Below are 20,314 nucleotides of genomic sequence, written 5' to 3' on the forward strand. Positions count from 1 at the left end.
GTACCTTGTTTGAAGAAAGGAACTATTTGTTTCAAAAATTTTCCACCACACAGAATGAATTTCCCTTTTTCTTTGAGCTTTTCTGCATCACAAATCCCATCCAAATTATTCTAAAGAAGAAACAAGAGAAGGTCCAAGCACCTTTTCTCTTCTCAGAGGAGCTAAGCAAACATTCCCATCCACCTCTCAGCCCTTTGAAAAGCGCATTTTGTACCACACACACACACACACACACACACACCACTCACAGCTTCTCACACTGGTTTTAGTGCTGAATTAGGCGGTCCTCTTTCAAATTTCCACTCCCACTTGCTTTTTTGGTGAAAGGATTTCTAAATATTCTTTTCTAACCCAAGGCACACATTTTCAGTAAGCGAATTCCACAATTAGATATTCTGGAAAGCAGAAGAGGAGCAGTTGGATAGAAAAAAAAAAATTTTTTTTTAATATGCTTTAAAAACTACTCAAGAAGAGGCAATTAATTTTTCTTTTTCAAATGCCAGTAAACAGCTGGATTAAAGTGCTTTATTCTATTGGATTCTCAGTTTTGCATTGAAACACTTTTCCTACATGTGGGTGCTATTCCTTTGTTTTGTTTTGGTGAGTCCTTTCTGCATTTTGGCAGCTTCCTGAAATGATTGAGGTCTCTGCTCCTGGTAGCAGGATCCATGACAATCGTAGTGGGAAGCAGAACCTGACTCAGTTTCAGTAAACGGCCGATGGGTGTGTCTCTCGCATCATCAGTGAAATCTGCCAGCATCAGTTATTTATATATTAGCGCCATCAATCAAGTCAGTGAGATTCAGACCCAAAATGTGCATTCACTTCTCAGCATTTCAAAATTCAGACACCATCCCACCCCCACCAAAAAAACAAAACAAAACAAACAAACAAAAAAAACTCTGCCTGGTGGTCCTGGAGATTCCAGTGTCTGTGGGTACGGGAGAACATCTTTCCTCCAGTGGGGCAGAGGTAGCACAGAGCCATTCCTCCTCCTGCTGGGGAGTGTGCACGCAGCCTGGGAACAGAAATTCCATTCCAGTACCCATCCTCCTCTGCCAGTGCTGTCCCTCACTTAAGATTAGTGTTTCAATGCTATTTAGCCTATTTCCCCCCTTCTGGTTCTACATTGAAATTATTATTTTTCAATTCTTTTTCTTTCTCCTCCGAAACCGGACACTGGGTCCTTTGGTGGTAAGGACAGTGTTGCCACATGGAAGGTCAGCTGTCCCACTATTTGCATTAGGGCAGATTCAGATGAAATAGCATCTAACTAATAATAAATGTAATGAATGATAGTAATCGATATTAATTAACATGTAATAACTATCAAATGATGTTAGCTAATATTATTATTGATTACATTTATCATCTAATTTAATATTTAGAAGACTCTAGAAGGTCAGTACTATTATTTCCATTCTACAAACAAGGGAACTAAGACTCAGAGTAAGTAACTTTCCCAACCTCACTCAGCCAGTAAAGCAAGACCTGGGATTCAAATCCAAGGCTGCCTGACTCCTAAGCAATGATACTCTGTTAGAACTTAGAGCCTTGTTTTCTTTTACCAGTTTAATTTGCTTTAAAAAAAAAATCAAACGTAAAGGTATGGAAAAACATATGAAGCTAAAGGAAAATTAAAAAGCAATGATATTTGGGGTGATGAAATACACAAAGTTATGGCTAAAATGGATGAGACTGAATTATACAGTGAAAATGGCAAATTTTGTGACATAGTTTACTACACTAAAAATAATTTTTAAAAGAGCAATCCCTTTTAAAAAAATCAATGAAACATTATTTTATTTTTATGATATTGGCAAAAATTAGAAATTTGGACAAAGCCCATGGCAGCCACATAGTGGCTTCATTGGGCCGCTAGTGGTGTGGGCAAATGCGACTATTCTAGAAAAAAATTCCAATTCAAATTGGTTGAATTACGTTAGCACCCATATAAATCTTTCTGGAGTGTATTCTTCAGTGAGCTGCTCATACAGGGCCTTCCTGGAGAACTCATGAGTTAGGTATGAGAGAAGCTCAGAATGAGATGACCCAGCAGTTAGAAACCAAGGCTTTGGCTGTGACAGTGGCCATGCTGAGGTCTTTGGGACACCTGCATGGATGGTGCACTTGCCTTCTTCCGGTCTTTGCCCAAATGCCACCTCTTGAGCGAGACCTTTCCCGGCCACCCTGTTGAAAGTGGCACTGTTGTCTCAAGCATCTCCTCCTCTTCTCTCTTCATTTTCTTTATCGTACCCGTTACCCTCTAATGATATTTCCTACTTCTTCTTTTTTTTTTTTTTTAATTAAGCCTCACTAGAATAAATATAGGCTCAGAAAGGCAAGGGTTTTTAATCCGTTTTATTCACAGATGAATCTAAGATCTTGGAACCACGCACAACAGGCATAGAGTAAGTTTTAGCTAAATGCACAACTGCAAGTGCATTAGAATTGTTACCTACGAGAAACAGGAGAGGGAGTGGAGAAATGGGATCGATAGAATTAAAAACATTCAAAGCAAGTTCCAGGAGTCTTGCATGAAGTAGAGACAATGCTGCCAGGAATGGAGTGAGTCTTCCGCACCTGGACTTGAGGCAGCAGCAACAATACCCTCAACAAAAACAACGGCTCTGGTGGCCTCTTCTAACTGCTTAGGGTGAAACAGGATCACAACTTCCTGGTGAGTGGCCTTGAGCACGCTACATGGCCTAAACTGAAGTAGATCATCTCTGGTTGAAAATACATATTGTGATTGGGGTAATCTGTTGTCTCCTGTTATTGCTATGTGAGGGTCTATTTTTGCTTATAAATCATCCAGAGTTGCTTGAAAACATTCATTGTTTTCCAAATAACTTATTATTATAAACTTATTGTCCTAGTCTTGTATCGTATCTAGTACAAAAATTCAAATCTTTTAGAACATTCTGTATGAAAAAGTTTTTATTATTGTCATAAATGTTGAATCTGATGGTTCTTTAAAATACTGCCTCATTTTTTTTTCTTCATTTCAGAGACAGAATGTGGAGAAATCAATGCATTCCTTCTATCACAAATCCATTCTTTTATGTGGCTTTTTAAAATGCAGGCTGGCAATTTAAGAGTCTAAGTAATGAGGCGGGCTTTTCAGACGTTCCTGATACTTTTTCTGTCTGCAGGTATAAAACACAAGAATTACACCTTCATAACGTGAGTTCACTGAAATGTCTCAGGCTATATTGTTTGATGCTACATCAATTTTTCATAGAAATATGATTTGCCTTGGAGAGTTTTGAGACTCTTAACCCTGTACTTTGGTAGTAGCTTCCTGCAAATGCTCAGATTTTTTCCCCCAGCTTCCTGGACACTGCTGAACACTGCTGCTAAGTACAAATTTTGTGTGGTGTCAATGTGAATGGAAAATCCACCAGTCTAATTAGCCTTTGTTAAATTTACATCGCCACTATCTATCAGAAGCAAAGAGGTTATTACAAGAAAAACACAGCTTTCTAAAAATTGAAGGAGCCAAATGGGGACCATGGACAACTTATAAATAGGTGGAGGATAGGTGTCCAAAAAAAGCTCCCCAAACTACAAGGAAGATGTTGTTAAGAATACATCAGAGGCGCCAGGCATGGTGGTGCACGCCTGTAATCCCAGTGACTCAGGAGGCTGAGGCAAGAAGATGGCAAATTTGGGGCCAGCCTCATCAACTTAGTAAGACCCTGCCTCAAAATGAAAAATAAAAAGGGCTGGGGATGAAGCTCAGTGGTAAAGCACCTTGGGTTCAATCTCCAGTATGCAAAAAAAGAAAAAGAAGAAGAGGGACAATTTTGATTAAATAATAAACGGGAGCCACTCACGAGGAGCATAACTCAGTGGAGGAAAGGAGATGGTGGATTTCTTCCGTAAGTTGTTTTTCTAAAAGCTGAAAGGATTATTACTCCTAAATGCTTCCCTGCAACAAATGAGCTGGAGTCACAGTATCAAGTATTGGACAACACCCACCACATTCTAGGCCAACCTGACAAAAAATAAATACAGATAAGTCACTGTGATTTAAATAGCATAAAAGGGATTAAGACCTAAAGGAGGATATGGAGAACTGGAGGCCACCCTGCAGATTCTAGCATTCCGAAGGCTGCTGAGCTGGCAGGTTAGCAAAATACAAAAGCACCTTGTACAAAACCAGGGTTCAAAATGGTGGGCAGGAGATTATAGGTCTTATACCTCCCTATTCTGCCAAGTAAGCACATGGAGTCTAAAATAAAAGATCGGTTCACAGAACACTGATCAGCTGTGCTCTGCTGATCTAAGCTGGGCTGGGCAGCTCTGCTTCTTGCTGCAGGCTTGTGGGTTGGTAGGGAAATCTATGTTCTAGAAGGCTTTATTCTGGTGTTCATGCTACTGGGACAGCAGCTTTCCAAGAGAAGAGCCCATGGCAAAGGCAAAACAGCAAGAGGACAATGGAAAACCTGTGGGGTTGCTCAGAACTGGCACACTGTCGTTTCCGGCCTGTGTCTTTTGCCAAAGGAAGTTCCATGACCAAGTTCAAAGTCAAGGAACAAGAATCTAGAGCCCAGAAAGAGGCTCTGGTGAAGGTGTGCATGAGAGAGGAACGAAGACCTGGGACCGGTAACCCAGTCTACCGCACCATGCCTCGACTGTCAGTCTTTCCTTTGTTCTTATGTTTATTGTGCGTCTTGAAATAACATTCAACTGCATTTTTAAAAAAATTCTAACTCACAAACCTCTCCATTTGATTGTTCAATTTATTTATATTTATTAGGGTTACTAACATCCTTGGTTTTCTTTATGTCCATTTCTTGTTTTTATTTACTTTTGTCTTTATTTTTCTGCCTTCTGATAGAATAACTGAGTTTCCTATGCTCCCTCATTCCTCACTGTTATTTTTAGAATTTACACATTGTGTTTCTGAACTTTTACTTTTGCCCTTTAGTGTGCAGCTATAAAAATTTTAAGTTACATGTTACTTTTATTCTTCTCTTAACCTGTCGAGAATCCTAGACCTCTAACTCTGACCCCATTTCCCATTATTTTGTTAATAATTTTAGTGCTGACCTTTTTAAAATACAAAATTAAATTGTTATAATTATTTTTTTAAAAGATTCTTAGAGTTGTTGCACAAGCATATTTTATCAGTGTCCATGTTTGCCATTGTATCTTTCTTCCTGTACCTTCTTTCTGAATTTAGATTTCTTCTTGCTGATAAATACATTCAAGAAAATAAGAATTGGTAGATACTTTAACATCATAAAGTCTATATACTTTAGATCTAAAACCCATCATCTTTGCCAGCTATTCTTCTGCCAAAGGATTAATATCCAGAATATATAATGAACTAAAAAAATTAACACCCCAAAAGCAAATAACCCAATCAATAAGTGGGCGAATGAACTAAATAAATATTTCTCAAAAGAAGAAAGGCAAATGACCAACAAATATATGAAAAAATGTTCAACCTCCTTAGCAATCAGGGATATGTAAATCAAAACTACACTCAGATTTCATCTCACTCCAAATAGAATGGCAATCCTCAAGAATACAAATAATTATAATAAATACTGGCAGGGATGTGGGGAAAAGGGAACTTTTGGTGGGACTGCAAATTAGTACAACCACTATGGAAGTGCGTATGAAGATTCCTTAAAAGACTAGAAATGGAAACACCGTCCTTCCCAGCTGTACCATTCTGTGGTTTATCCGAAAGAATGTAGTCAGCATTCTACAGTGATACGTGTATACCATGGTTATAGCAGCATAATTCAGAATAGCTGAAGTATGGAGTCAGCTTAGGTGTTCTAGGTGAATGGAAAATGTGGTATACAATGGAATTTTATTCAGCCATAAAGAACAAAGTTATGTCATTTTCAGGAAAATGGATGGAAATGGAGAACCTTGTGCTAAGTGAGATGAGCAAGACTCAGAAAGTCAAGGACTGTATGTTTTCTTTCATTTGTGGAAGACAGATGAAAGAAAGAAAAGGGACCTCATGAAAATAGAAGAGAGACCAGTAGAAAAGAGGAAAGGGATCTGGGGAGGGGTGAGAAGAGGGAAAGGGTGGAACAAGGGAATGAATTAGACTAAACTGAGTTGTGCATGCATGAATAAATCACAATGAATCCCATTACTATGTAAAGCTACAATGCACCAATAAAATATAAAAAGAATCCATCATTTTAGTTAACAGGAAAATTCCAGAGGTATTTCCACTAAGACCAGGAACTCATCAAGGAAACTCACTGCATCTACTATTATTCCACAATGTACTAGTAGTATGAGCCAATGCAATTCAACAAGAGCAATCTATATCAGAAAAAGAACTGGTAAAGAATTCTGTATCTACTTACGGATAAAGAAATAGAAGTAGATGTGTGTGCACACATACAGATATCTCTTAGCTGTGCTTGCTGAAAACACCCAGCAGCAGTGAAACCTCACTACCAATGAGAATACACATGCTCAATAGCTTCGTTTCTAAATATCATTCTTCAATAAATAGAATCAGGGATCCCTGGACAACCGCTAATTCTAGGACTGGGGCTGGGGACAGCCTGGAGCATTTTGGAGCTAGTAAGTAAGAAAGTGTTCAAAAATGATGGTTAGAGGTTAAAAGGACATAGGAGCCAGTCTGAAGGACCTCTTAATGGCCACTTAAAACCCAGGACAGGCCTGGGGATATAACTCAGTTGGTAGAGTTCTTGCCTAGCAAGCACAAGGCCCTGGGTTCAAATCCCCAGCACCACAAAAAAAAAAAAAAAAAAAAAAAAGACCCAGGATAATCTGAATGATAATGGTATTCATGAATTAAAACACATATCATAAAATAATAATTTATTATTATTTTGATATAAATAAATGACCAAATAATTGAGATAATTTATTCATATCAGCTCTTCCTTATGAAGGAATTCCAACTTGGAAATGAGGGAATATAAGAAGTGAAAAAAGAAAGAGTGGTGAAAATAGAAATCTACTGCTTAGCAAACAAAAAGGCAGTGGGAGAAAGGATGATGAGAAGCAGGATATTTAAGTAACTCAAAGTATCTTCCTGGAAAATATTTGTTAGTCAAATAGGGGAAAATTATATCTTGGATAAGCCTGGAAGATGTCACCCAACCAAGGGATCACAGTTAACAACATGAGCAACTGGACCTGTTGGTACTGTGTACCTTCTAACATGATGCACGGAGAAAAACAAGCCCACTCTGCTCTGAAGATATTTCAATATAAAAAAAAATTTGAAAGAAAAATGATGGTGTCATGAATAGAAAATTGGATCAGGAATAGAAAAGAATTTGAAGTAGAAATAGCATTAGGTCTGTATTAGAAGACCTCTATTTGTGTTTTTTTGGTCATAGTTTCTTCATTTGTAAAGTGAAAAAAAATTTGTCTGAAACTTTTGAATTTTGAATGAGATATTGATAAAATAAAACACCCTATACTCTGTTAATTGCTATGCAAATTGTTAATTATAATTATTGTATATTATTTTGTGGATAAGATCAGAATATTTAGGAGTTAGATTTTTAAAAAAATAATTATTCCTGATGTGGAGGAGAAATACATAGTAAATTTTAAATATTTTATTTAATAATTTAGGTTTTAATAACTACTAGGAACATACTTTTACATAATTTCACCTTTTTTCTTTTTAAAATTTTATTTGTTCTTTTTAGCCGTACATGACAGTAGAGTATATTTTGACATATTATAAGTACACGGAGCATGACTTCTCATTCTTGTGGTTGTACATGATGTGGAGTTACAGTAGTTGTGTATTCATATACGAACCTAGGATAGTGATGTCCAGTTCATTCTACTGTCTCTCCTATTCCCATCCTCTTTCTTCCCTTTCTTCCCCTTTGTCTAATCCAAACTACTTCTATTCTCTGCTCTCCCATTGTTGGGTTAGCATCTGCATAACAGAGAGAACATTTGACTTTTGTTTCTTTGGGGATTGACTTATTTCACTCAGCATGATATTCCAGTTCCATCCAAATGCTATAATTTCATTCTTTCTTATGGCTGAGTAATATTCCATTGTGTATATATAGCACATTGTCTTTATCCATTTATCTGTTGAAGGGCACCTAGGTTGGTTCCATAGTTAACTATTGTGAATTGAGCTGCTATAAACATTGGTGTGGCCAAGTCACTACAGTATGCTGATTTTAAGTTCTGTTCCTTTTCTTCCTTCCTCCCTCCCTCCCTCCCTCCCTCCCTCCCTCCCTCCCTTCCTTCCTTCCTTCCTTCCTTCCTTCCTTCCTTCCTTCCTTCCTTCCTTCCTTCCTTCCCTCCCTCCTTTCTTTCTTTCAGCATACTATACCAAGGAATGGAATAATTGGGTCAATGTTGGTTCCATTTTAAGTTTTCCAAGGAATCTCCATACTGCTTTCCAGAGTGGTTGCCCCAATTTGCAGTCCCACTGATTTTAAAGCTTTCTGATGGTCAACTATTCTGATTTGTAAATCCATGTGACTGAGAAGCAAATGGCAGCCAAGCCTTGATGGGAGAAGTACAATATGACATATCTGGAGGTAATATGCACCTCCAGGTAATATGTACCTTCCCTACCACATGCATAAGTGAAGGGTGTGGATGCCTTTTTAAAAAAAAAAAAATTCATTTTTATTGTAAACAAATGGGATACATCTTGTTTCTCTGTACATGAAGGAGAGACATACCATTTGTGTAATCATACATTTACCTAGGGTAATAGTTTGTGATTCATTCTGTTATTATTTCTCCCCCTGCCCCTCCCACCCCTCTTATCCCTCTATAGAGTCCCTCCTTCCTCCATTCCTGCCCCCTTCCCACCCCTATATGTGTCATCATCCACTTATCAGTGAGATCATTCGTCCTTTGGTTTTTTGAGATTGGCTTATCTCACTTAGCATGATATTCTTCAACTGCATCCATTTGCCTGCAAATGCCATAATTTTATTATTCTTTATGGCTGAGTAATATTCCATGGTATATATATATATACCACAGTTTCTTTATCCATTCATCAGTTGAGGGGCATCTAGATTGGTTCCACAATCTGGCTATTGTGAGCAGCTATGAACATTGTTGTGGCTGTATCTCTGTAGTACAATGATTTTAAGTCCTTTGGGTATAGGCCGAGGAGTGGGATAGCTGGGTCAAATGGTGGTTCCATTCCAAGTTTTCTAAGGAATCTCCACACTGCTTTCCAGAGTGGCTGCACTAATTTGCAGCCCCACCAGCAATGTATGAGTGTATCTTTTTCCCCACATCCTCACCAACACCTATTGCTGCTTGTATTTTTGATAATCGCCATTCTAATGGGATGAGATGGAATCTTAGGGTAGTTGTGATTTGCATTTCTCTTATTACTGAAGATGTTGAACATTTTTTCATATGTTTGTTGATTGCTTGTAGATCTTCTTCTGTGAAGTATCTGTTCATATCCTTAGCCCATTTGTTGACTGGATTATTTGTATTCTTGGTGTAGAGTTTTTTGAGTTCTTCATATATTCTGGAAATTAGTGCTCTATCTGAAGTACGAATGGCAAAGATTTTCTCCCACTCTGTAGGCTCTCTCTTCACATTACTGATAGTTTCCTTTGCTAAGAGAAAACTATTTAGTTTGAATCTGTCCCAGTTATTGATTCTTGCTTTTACTTCTTAAGCTATGGGAGTCCTGTTAAGGAAGTCTGATCCTAAGCCAACAAGATTTGGACTAAGCCAATAAGATTTGAAGATTTGGACCTACTTTTTCTTCTATAAGATGCAGGGTCTCTGGTCTGATTCCGAGGTCCTTGATCCATTTTGAGTTGACTTTTGTGCAGGGGGAGAGATAGGGGTTTAGTTTCATTCTGTTGCATATGGATTTCCAGTTTTCCCAGCACCATTTGTTGAAGAGGCTATCTTTTCTCCATTGCATATTTTTGGCATGTTTGTCTAGTATGAGAAAATTGTATTTACTTGGGTTTGTATCCATGTCCTCTATTTCATACCATTGATCTACCTGTCTATTTTGGTGCCAATTCCATGCTGTTTTTGTTACTATTGCTCTGTAGTAGAGTTGAAGGTTGGGTATTGCGAAACCCCCAGCTTCACTCTTCCTGCTAAGGACTGCTTTAGCTATTCTGGGTTTCTTATTCTTCCAGATGAATTTCATGATTGCTTGCTCTATTTCTGTAAGGTATGTCATTGGGATTTTAATTGGAATGCGTTGAATCTGTATAGCACTTTCGGTCATATGGCCATTTTGACAATATTAATTCTGTCTATCCAAGAAAGTGGGAGATCTTTCCTTCTTCTAAGGTTTTCTTTAATTTCTTTCTTTAGTGTTCTGTAGTTCTCATTGTAGAGGTCTTTCACCTCTTTTGTTAGATTGATTCCCAAGTATTTTATTTTTTTTGAAGCTATTGTGAATGGGGTAGTTTTCCAAACTTCTCTTTCTGAAGATTCATCACTTATGTATAAAAATGCATTGAATTTATGAGCATTAATCTTATATCCTGCTACTTTACTGAATTCACTTACGAGTTCTAAAAGTTTTCTGGTGGAATTTTCTGGTTCCTCTAAATATATAATCATGTCATCAACAAATAGGGATAGTTTGAGTTCTTCTTTTCCTATTCGTATCCCTTTAATTTCTTTGGTCTGTCTAATTGCTCTGGCTAGAGTTTCAAGGACGATGTTGAATAGAAGTGATGAAAAAGGAAATCCCTGCCTTGTTCCAGTTTTTAGGGGGAATGCTTTCAGTTTTTCACCATTTAGAATGATATTGGCCATGGGCTTAGCATAGATGGCCTTTACAATGTTAAGGAATGTTCCCACTATCCCTATTTTTTCCAATGTTTTGAGCATGAAGGGATGCTGTATTTTATCGAATGCTTTTTCTGCATCTATCAAAATAATCATGTGATTCTTAACTGTAAGTCTGTTGATATGGCGAATGACATTCATTGATTTCCGGATGTTGAACCAACCTTGCATCCCTGGGATAAAACCCACTTGATCGTGGTGCACTATCTTTTTAATATATTTTTGTATGTGATTTGCTAAGATTTTGTTGAGAATTTTTGCATCGATATTCATTAAGGATATTGGTCTGAAATTTTCTTTCCTGGATCTGTCTCTGTCTGGTTTAGGTATCAGGATGATATTGGCTTCATAGAATGAGTTTGGGAGGGTTCCCTCCTCTTCTATTTCTTGGAATACTTTCAGAAGTATTGGAATGAACTCTTCTTTAAAGGTTTGGTAGAACTCGACTGAGAACCCATCTGGTCCCGGACTTTTCTTTGTTGGTAGGCTTTTGATGACTTCTTCTATTTCATTACTTGAAATTGATGTATTTAAATTGTGTATGTCTTCCTTGTTCAGTTTAGGTAATTCATATGTCTCTAGAAACTTGTTGATGTCTTCTAGATTTTCTATTTTGTTGGAGTATAGATTTTCAAAATAGTTTCTAATTATGTTTTGTATTTCAATTGTGTCTGTTGTGAAATTTCCCTGTTCATCCCGAATTTTAGTAATTTGAGTTTTCTCCCTCTTTCTCTTTGTTAGTGTGGCTAAAGGTTTATCAATTTTGTTTATTTTTTCAAAGAACCAACTCTTTATTTTGTTAATTTTTTCGATTGTTTCTTTTGTTTCAATGTCATTGATTTCAGCTCTGATTTTAACTATTTCCTGTCTTCTACTACTTTTGGTGTTGGTCTGTTCTTCTTTTTCTAAAGGCCTTTGAGCTGTAGTGTTAGGTCGTTTATTTGTTGATTTTTTTCTTCTTTTATTGAATGCGCTCCATGAAATAAATTTTCCTCTAAGAACTGCTTTCATAGCGTTCCAGAGATTTTGATATGTTGTTTCTTTATTCTCATTTACCTCTAAGAATTTTTAAATTTCCTTCCTGATATCTTCTGTTATCCATTCATCATACAATAGCATATTATTTAATCTCCAGGTGTTGGAGAAGTTTCTGTTTTTTATTCTGTCATTTATTTCTAATTTCAATCCATTATGATCTTGTATTTGCTAACAGTAGCTTTGTGGCATAAAATATGGTCTATTTTAGAGAAGGATCCATGTGCTGCTGAGAAGAAAGTGTATTCATTCTTTGTTGGATGGTATATTCTATATATGTTGGTTAAGTCTAAATTGTTGATTGTGTTATTGAGATCTATGGTTTCTTTATTCAATTTTTGTTTGGAAGATCTATCCAGTGGTGAGAGAAGTGTGTTAAAATCGCCTAGTATTATTGTGTTGTGGTCTATTTGATTTCTGGCATTGAGAAGGATTTGTTTGACATACATGGATGAGCCAATGTTCGGGGCATAGATACTTATGATTGTTATGTCTTGCTGATTTATGCTTCCCTTAAGCAGTATGAAATGTCCTTCTTTATTCCTTCTGACTAACTGTGGCTTGAGGTCCACAATATGTGATATGAGGATGGATACTCCAGCTTTTTTGCTGTGTCCATGTGCATGGTATGTTTTTCCCCCATTCTTTCACCTTTAGTCTTGGGAATCTCTTTCTATGAGATGAGTCTCTTTCAGGCAGCAAATTGTTGGATCTTTCTTTTTAATCCAATCTGCCAATCTATGTCTTTTGATTGATGAGTTCAGGCCATTAACATTCAGGGTTATTATTGTGATATGATTTGTATTCCCAGTTTTTGACTCATTTTTGTTTTTTGTTTTTTTTGACATGCCTTGATTTCTCCTTTATTTGGTTGTTCCTTTAGGGTAGTTCCTCCCTTTGCTGATTTACATCATTGTTTTTCATCTCTTCCTCATGGAATGTTTTGCTGGAATTATTCTGTAATGCCGGCTTTCTTTTTGTAAATTCTTTTAGCTTTTGTTTATCATGGAAGGATTTTATTTCATCGTCAAATTTGAAGGTAAATTTTTCTGGGTATAATTCTTGGTTGGCATCCATTTTCTTTCAGAGCTTGAAAATGTTGTTCTAGGCCCTTCTAGCTTTTAGGGTCTGGATTCAAAAATCTGCTGATATTCTTATTGGTTTCACCCTGAATGTAATTTGATTCTTTTCTCTCACAGCCTTTAAAATTCTGTCTTTATTTTGCATGTTAGGTATTTTCATTATAATGTACTTTGGTGTGGGTCTATTGTAATTTTATGTATTTGGAGTCCTATAAGCCTCTTGTACTTGATTTTCCATTTCATTCTTCAGATTTGGGAAATTTTCTGATATTATTTCATTGAATAGATTGTTCATTCCTTTGGTTTGTTTCTCTAAGCCTTCCTCAATCCCGATAATTCTTGAATTTGGCCTTTTCATGATATCCCATAATTCTTGTAGATTCTGTTCATGATTTCTTACCATCTTCTCTGTTTGGTCAACTTTGTTTTCAAGATTAAATATTTTGTCTTCAATATCTGAGGTTCTGTCTTCCAGGTGTTCTATCCTATTGGTTATGCTTTCTATGGAGTTTTTAACTTGGTTTATTGTTTCCTTCATTTCAAGGATTTCTGTTAGTTTTTTTTCAATATCTCTAACTCTTTATTGAAATGATCTTTTGCTTCCTGTATTTGCTCTTTTAACTGTTGATTGGTGCAATCATTCAATGCCTGCATTTGCTCTTTCATCTCCTCGTTTGCGTCCCTGGTCATTTTGATCATGTACATTCTGAACTCCCTTTCTGACATTTCTTCTGCCATGCTGTCATCGGATATTATTGCTATACCATCTAGGTTTGTTTGGGACATTTTCTTCCCTTGTGTCCTCATATTGTTCAGGTATCTACCCCTCTAGTAGTGGAACTCTGGGATATTGCAGACTTCCTCTATTAAGTAATATTGTCTCTGTAGATTTCCAGTAACTCACCTCTTAGCCTTCAGTAGCCTGAAGTCTTGGAGGAACTTGATAATGTGGTGCTCCACTAGGAAGCTGGCCTTGTATAGGTGGTGGCCTTCATGTGGGGTTATTCCCTGGTTGCTCTGAGTTGGTTCCGAGTCTCTCAATACCTCCTCTTCTTGGCTCTTGGGTCTTATCAAAGGTCCTCTGGACTCCTGTAGGTGTCTCAGGAAGGGAGCTGCCCTTCCAATGATGATGGCCACACCCTCAGGAATAATTCAAAATGCCTGCACCAGCCTATAAAGAAGCCTCTGGCTAACTCCGTGATGGCGACAAACCTCGGCATGGTGGTTGCGCAGGGTTGTTCAGTGGTGGCGTCTGTATTTGGCCTGGTGGTTGGGCGGGTTGGATACCCACCGCCCTGCTTTGCAAGGCAGGCGGGTTGGGTGCCCACCTGCTACCTCTGCGATGCAAGCAGCCTGACTCGCCCTTCAGCTCACTCTGCGACTACGACCAACCAGTGATGGCACCGACCTAGGTGTGGATGCCTTTTAAGTGACACTAAAAGGGATCTGGGTCCTTTTATAAAAGAGATTTAAAGGCCTACACAAAGCCTGAGTCACACAGATCAACATATCTGTCATAATGTTTTAGTCTTAATGTCAAAAAGAAAGATAGGGGAGGGTCAGAAGAAAAGAAAAGGAAAGAAGAGAAAAGAAAAGAAAAGAAAAGAAAAGAAAGGCAAATTACCATTTGGATATGCATCACAGGTGACATCTGCACTGGGGTGGAGATGTGGGCAGATATGGTGACGCTGTGGGAAGGGCCCTCAGAAACCCCATCAGCAGTATAATGCACAGAAATTCTGTTTGGAAGGGCAAAAGTCTGAGAGAGGATGTGACTGAAGTTTCATGGAAGAAATCATGAAAGAAAAGATTAATAAACAATATTTGCACTAAAACTGTAACAGTTTTTAAAAAATGAACACATATACTAGGATGAAATTAAAAGGCAAATGTCCAAATGGAAGAACATAATTACAATAAATGTGATAAAGGGGTAATAATATTCTTAGTATATATGAATACCAAAAATCACCAGGAAAACCTCAAAAGAACAGCCAAATAGAAAAACTAGGCCAATGATATAAACAATACACACAAGTATGTGTACATGCACACACCCACAATACACAGGCAATAAGAATCATTTAAAATCATACAAATTAAAAATGTATTGAAACACCATTTTCAGCCTGTGTATTTGACTCTGAATTTTTTAAACAAAACATTCATTACCAGGAAGGGTAAAGTCTGGCATCCACATGCAGTACTTACATAGCAAGCAGCAGAAATGGCAACGTTCTCAGAAAGCAATCTGAAAAGTAAGTTTGTACCCTGGGGCGAAAAAATAGCTGTTATCTTTTAATCTGTCTTAGTCTGCTTTGTCTTGCTACAACAGAATACCACAGACTGGGTAATTAATAAAGGAACTAAAACTTATTTCCCATAGTTCTGGAAGGCTGGAAGTCCAAGATCAAGGTAGCAGCATCTGGCATCATCCTGTGGCTGAAGGAGAGAGGTGGAAAGGGTAAGAGAAAGCCAGAGATGGAGATGGCAGCCTCTAGCCCTTTAATAATCAGCATGAATCCACTCCTGAGGCGGAGCCCCTGTGGCCTCATCACCTCTTGAAGATTCCACCTCTTCAAACATTGCACTGGGGATTAGGTTTCTAACACGTGCTTTGGGGGAGACACATTCAAACCATAGCACTATGCTAAACGGAAAATCAGAGATAGGTCAAGTTGCATCTAGGCACAACACAATGAATAGCCTAGTTTACGCTGCATCCCTGAGTTGGAGGTACCTGGCCAAGGGCATCTCTAACTCATAGCCCACGGGCTTGTCTCTTAGGGGCATGAGAGGGGCTTTTCCAGCAACCTCGTCATGCAGCACCCCATCAGTTCAGAACCCGGTGTTCTCCTGCCACATTCACTAGGGTGCTGGGTTGTGTGTCCCGGTTCTGGCGATTATTGGCACAGTGGAAAGCATCAAGCTGCTAATAGACCAGAGACGGAAATCCAAGTTCTGCTACAGCTTACTTGAGCAGCTTTGCCTTTCTGTGCCTCTGGTCTCAGGAATAACATAATAATGAGAATTGCAGTCTTAATAGTATTTGTTATTATGCCAGGCACGGTTCTAAGCATTTTGTCTATATGAACTCATTTCATCCTTAAGCAACTCCAGTGAGTAGCAATCATATCAGTGAGAAAAGGCAGGCAGAGGGACAAAGTGGCATGTTCAGTGACAGCAGCCAGGAAAACAAAGTCAAGGTTTGAATGCAAACGGCAGCCCCTGACTGTTGCAGACACCCCGGTCACCTTAAGGATTAGTGCAGGTGAAATACATGAAAGGAATTTTTAAAATCATAAAGCAGGATGAAATACAAGACCTGTCTGTTGCTCAAAAGGTAAGAATAAATGACATGATCTGCAGTATCTGCTTTGGCAGTATTTGATTTTACTCCACAATTCCACATTTAAAATTCAAATAAATCTAAACTAGATTAAAAAAAAGGAATAATGAAAAATCTTCCCCTCTTTTCTTCTCCTCTCTTCTCCTCTCCTCTCCTTCTTTCCCCTCCTCTTCTCTTTCTCTTTCCCCCCCTCCCTTCCTCCCTCCCTCCCTTCTCTCTCTGTCCTTCCTTCCTTTCTTCCTCCCTCCCTCCCTCCCTTCCTCCCTTCCTTCCTCCCTTCCTTCCTTCTTTCCTTCCTTCTTTCTTGTGAACCACAAGCTAATTGAGAGATGATTGCTTGCTAACTAAGCAGAGTGGGCAAAGATATGGCTAGCTTGCTATGATAAGGGTGAGCTTGCTTTTCCAGGTTCAAAGTTGAAAGCAGACCTGAGAGTTTTTCAGCAAAGCTCAGTCTTCTGTGGCCTAATGTGTCTTGGTATTTTCCTTCCACCCGGCCCTTAATTTGAAGAAACTTAATTTGATTTATTAGTAAGAAAAACATTTTGTTTTCACATGTTTATGATGTATTAATGTATAAAAAGATTAATTAGCATAAGAGATTAATTACAAAACACTTGAACTAAGTGCACCCTAATTCGGATGAAAGCTGAACATAATCACTTCATTAGCCAAATGAAAGGGCACAGGGGACAGAGTGAAGTTCCCAGCTACGGGGCAGGTGAGTCCTCTGAGTTTCTTGAAAGCCCCCAAACCAGGGTTCAGTGTCCAGCTAGAGGGTCCTGTCACTGTGCAGAGTCCAGGATCGGCCCACTTGAACACCAAATTCCCTGATTTGGCGAAATTGTATTCCCAATGGCTTCAAAACAGTCAGTGACCCGACAGACTGGGTGGGATTGCTGTGTTTATTATCTCTGCTTTCTGACAGCTTCCTTTCACTCTCCATCAAGTGGCTCTTCTGTCTGCTTCTGAGGCACCGACCTTCCTAGAGATCTAGTCCCAGTGGTCGCTTCTCCTCCAATCTGTCTTCCTTAGTTTGTTTTATTGACTTTCATAGTTTTAACACTGAGTATATGCTGAATTCTTCCAAATTCTTATCTCTAACTCTCTTATAAGTTGCCTTAGCTATTATCATCTTGATACTGCTGTTAAGGATTGAATATTTTTGTTACCCCAAAATTAATGTGTTGAAGCCCTAGTCCCCAAAGTGATGGGCATGTAAAGATGAGGCTTTGGGAGGCAATTAGGTTTAGATGAGGTCATGAGGGTGGGGTCTTCATGATAGGATTAGTGTCCTCCTATAGAGGAAGAGAAAGCAGAACACACACTCACTCTCTCTCTCTCTCTCTCTCTCTCTCTCTGCTGCCTTGTGAGAACACAAAGAGAAGGCAACCATCTACAAGCCAGGAAGAGGACCCTCCATAGGAACCAAATCTGCAGGCACCTTGACCTTGAACTTTAGAGACTCCAGAATCATAGGAAAAATTTTTTGTTGTTTAAGTCACCTTATCAATGACCTTTTGTTATGGCATCTGAGTTGACTAACACAACTTTGTAGGCATCTCAAACCAAACATACAGAATGGCATCCCTCTGAATTCCTTGTCCTGATCTGCAGTAGCCCCATCCACACAAATGGTCAGGTTGGAATCAGAGCAATGGTGCCTCTCTTGATCTGGCTTCGTCATTCTGCTTTTTCTTAAAAAAAATGCTCCTTATTGAGGTATAATTCACATGCCACAAAAGACACCCCTTTTAAATGTGCAACTCAAGGACTTTCAGTACATTCACAGAGTTGTGTTATCTACCACCATAACCAATTCTAGAACATGTTCTTCATTTCAGAAAGAAGCTCCAAATCCTTTGCCATTCCATTTGTTCTGTCCCTTCTGCCTACAAGCCCTAAGCAACTGGCAATCGACTTTCTGTCTCTATAGATTGGCCAATTCTGGACATCTCATACAGATGGAATCACACAATATGTGGCCTTTGTGACTTCCATTTAGCATAAGGTGTTTTGTTTCATCCATGTTGTAGCATGGACCAATACTTCATCTCTTATCAATAGCTGGACAATTTTGCCATCATTTCTTGGCTGGGAGAGTGTATAAATTCCTGACTTATCCCTTTGCTTCCAGTCTCACACCCATCAGTGCATTCCCCCCACTCTTCCCAGAGGAATCTGCAAGCATTAATCTGCTTATGTCCTGCTTAACACCTTCTAGTGCTTCCCACTGTTTGTGGAAGGACATCCAAACTTCTGAGTATAGCAGTCCTAAGGTGCCTCCCCTGACCACCCAGACTCTTCCCACCCCACCCTCCTGTGCCCTTGGCTCAGTCATGGGGGGCACCTGCTCTGCCTGTTCCATATGGGGTAATGACGTCCTGTCCTGCCGGCACAGCTTCTCTCACAGAATCCTTCTTCCAAGACTCAGCCCAGTACGCTCCTGTTCATCCTTCTCTACCTACACGTCGTCTCCTCTTGGGTTTCCACAGGACCCTGATGACAATTCTGTTAGGGTGCATGCCACTTGCTCTAAGGATTTCTGAGTATCTGTGGATTCCCTGAGTCCCTGTCTATCCTCAGGGCCTGGATTATAAGAAATTGGTGAGTGTTTAATAAATAAATGATTAAAGGTAGAAAGAAATATAAAGTGTTAAATTATCCTGTTAGCGGCTCACAAAATAAGCAATTTGAGGATTTTTATTTCAGCACATGTGTTAAAACCTGGAGTTACTAAATATTGGGCTATTCTGGGATAAACCACAACAACAGCAGAGCAAATCTACATTGAAATGGACAGATATTTTACTGCCTGGAAATGGCTTAATTTACTTATCAAAAATACACTAGATAAACTGCTGACCACTCTATTTTACCTTGACACTAATAGCTCAAGGAGCTCAGTAAATAACTGGTTCATAGAAAGAACCTGCTCTTGAATTTCACTGGGAAAAATGCCTTTTCCCCTTATGCAATGAATTTCAATCATGTAATTCTTGTGACTGAAGGTATGATTAATAGATGTTGATATCAAAGGGCTCTGTTGCCACACACTAAATCTAAGAAGCTCAAACAGAATTCATTCGTAGGAAGTGGGTGGCTGATCCTCTCTGAATGACCAGTGTCCTTACCTTATTCTGATACTAAAGTTAAGTCTACGTTTTTTTTTTTTTTCTTCTTCTTCTTCTTCTTTCAGTGATGGGGATTGAACCTTGTGCTTATGAGGCAAGCACTCTACCAGCTGAGCTATCTCCCCAGCCCAATTCTATGGTTTTTGTTTAATACCATTTGAGGATTTTTTGAAAAGGATTTCAATTTGGTAGGGTTCCTACTCTTTCATTCATAGTGGCAGTATTAGGATGCCTTTTTGGTATTCTGAATTGATGATGGGATTGTAAAAGTTAATGGTTTTGGATAATAGGTCTACAAGATATGTGATATTCAAAGACAGAACATGGCCTCTATGTACAGAAGCACATGGAAGCCTAAGTAAAATGGTAGCCTCAAACATCAAGTTAGCGAAAATCAAGATATCTACCCAAATCTCTCCCCTTCCCATGTACATTCCTCCTTTTCTTCCTGGAAAATTACTTGAAGTAGCTAGCTGGACTTAGAATTCAAGTTCTGAACAGTAAAGCACTACGGTTTCCCTCCATCCCACACCCCAGGGCAATTCTGTTCTTTCAAATGCTTTCTTGGGTGAAACTGTGGCTGTTGAATGCTCATAGGCAATAAGAAAAGTAATGAACCTCTATAAAGAACCTCACTTTCCCTGTCCAAACCAGGGGGCAAACCTTCATGAACACTATCAAGATGATTATTATCTGACAATATTATTAAGCCATCTCAAAATCTTAGTCCTCTGGCACATGAAAAATAGCAATGGTACTCAACTTCTGGAAAAGCTGGTCTTCCATATATTCTACCCAAGGCAAGGAATTTTCAAAAAAGAGTTTGGGTGATAGTATAGAACCTATGTTTGATTAAGAGAGTTATAGAAGGGGAAACCCCAAATCTACAAACTCCCTTAAAATTTTTGGCATATATTCAA

At 38.6% G+C, this 20,314-nt stretch overlaps 2 protein-coding genes across 4 annotated transcripts in view; one reads left to right on the top strand and one right to left on the bottom strand.

Moving 5' to 3' along the window:
* VIT (vitrin) overlaps positions 1 to 273 on the bottom strand; it is a 108,924-nt gene extending 108,651 nt beyond the window's left edge. For 2 of the 3 annotated variants that reach the window (XM_079109598.1, XM_079109597.1), the window contains exon 1: positions 5 to 272. The gene's annotated coding sequence lies outside the window, so the exon portion shown is untranslated. Of the gene's footprint in view, positions 1 to 4 lie in introns of all 3 variants that reach the window. The other variant, XM_079109599.1, reaches the window with a different exon arrangement.
* Positions 1 to 20,314, top strand: part of FEZ2 (fasciculation and elongation protein zeta 2) — a 132,844-nt gene that overhangs the window by 7,691 nt on the left and 104,839 nt on the right. The gene's annotated exons all lie outside the window — the stretch shown is intronic.

Source organism: Sciurus vulgaris (genome assembly GCF_902686455.1).
Source record: "Sciurus vulgaris genome assembly, chromosome: 14".
Lineage (NCBI taxonomy): Eukaryota > Metazoa > Chordata > Mammalia > Rodentia > Sciuridae > Sciurus > Sciurus vulgaris.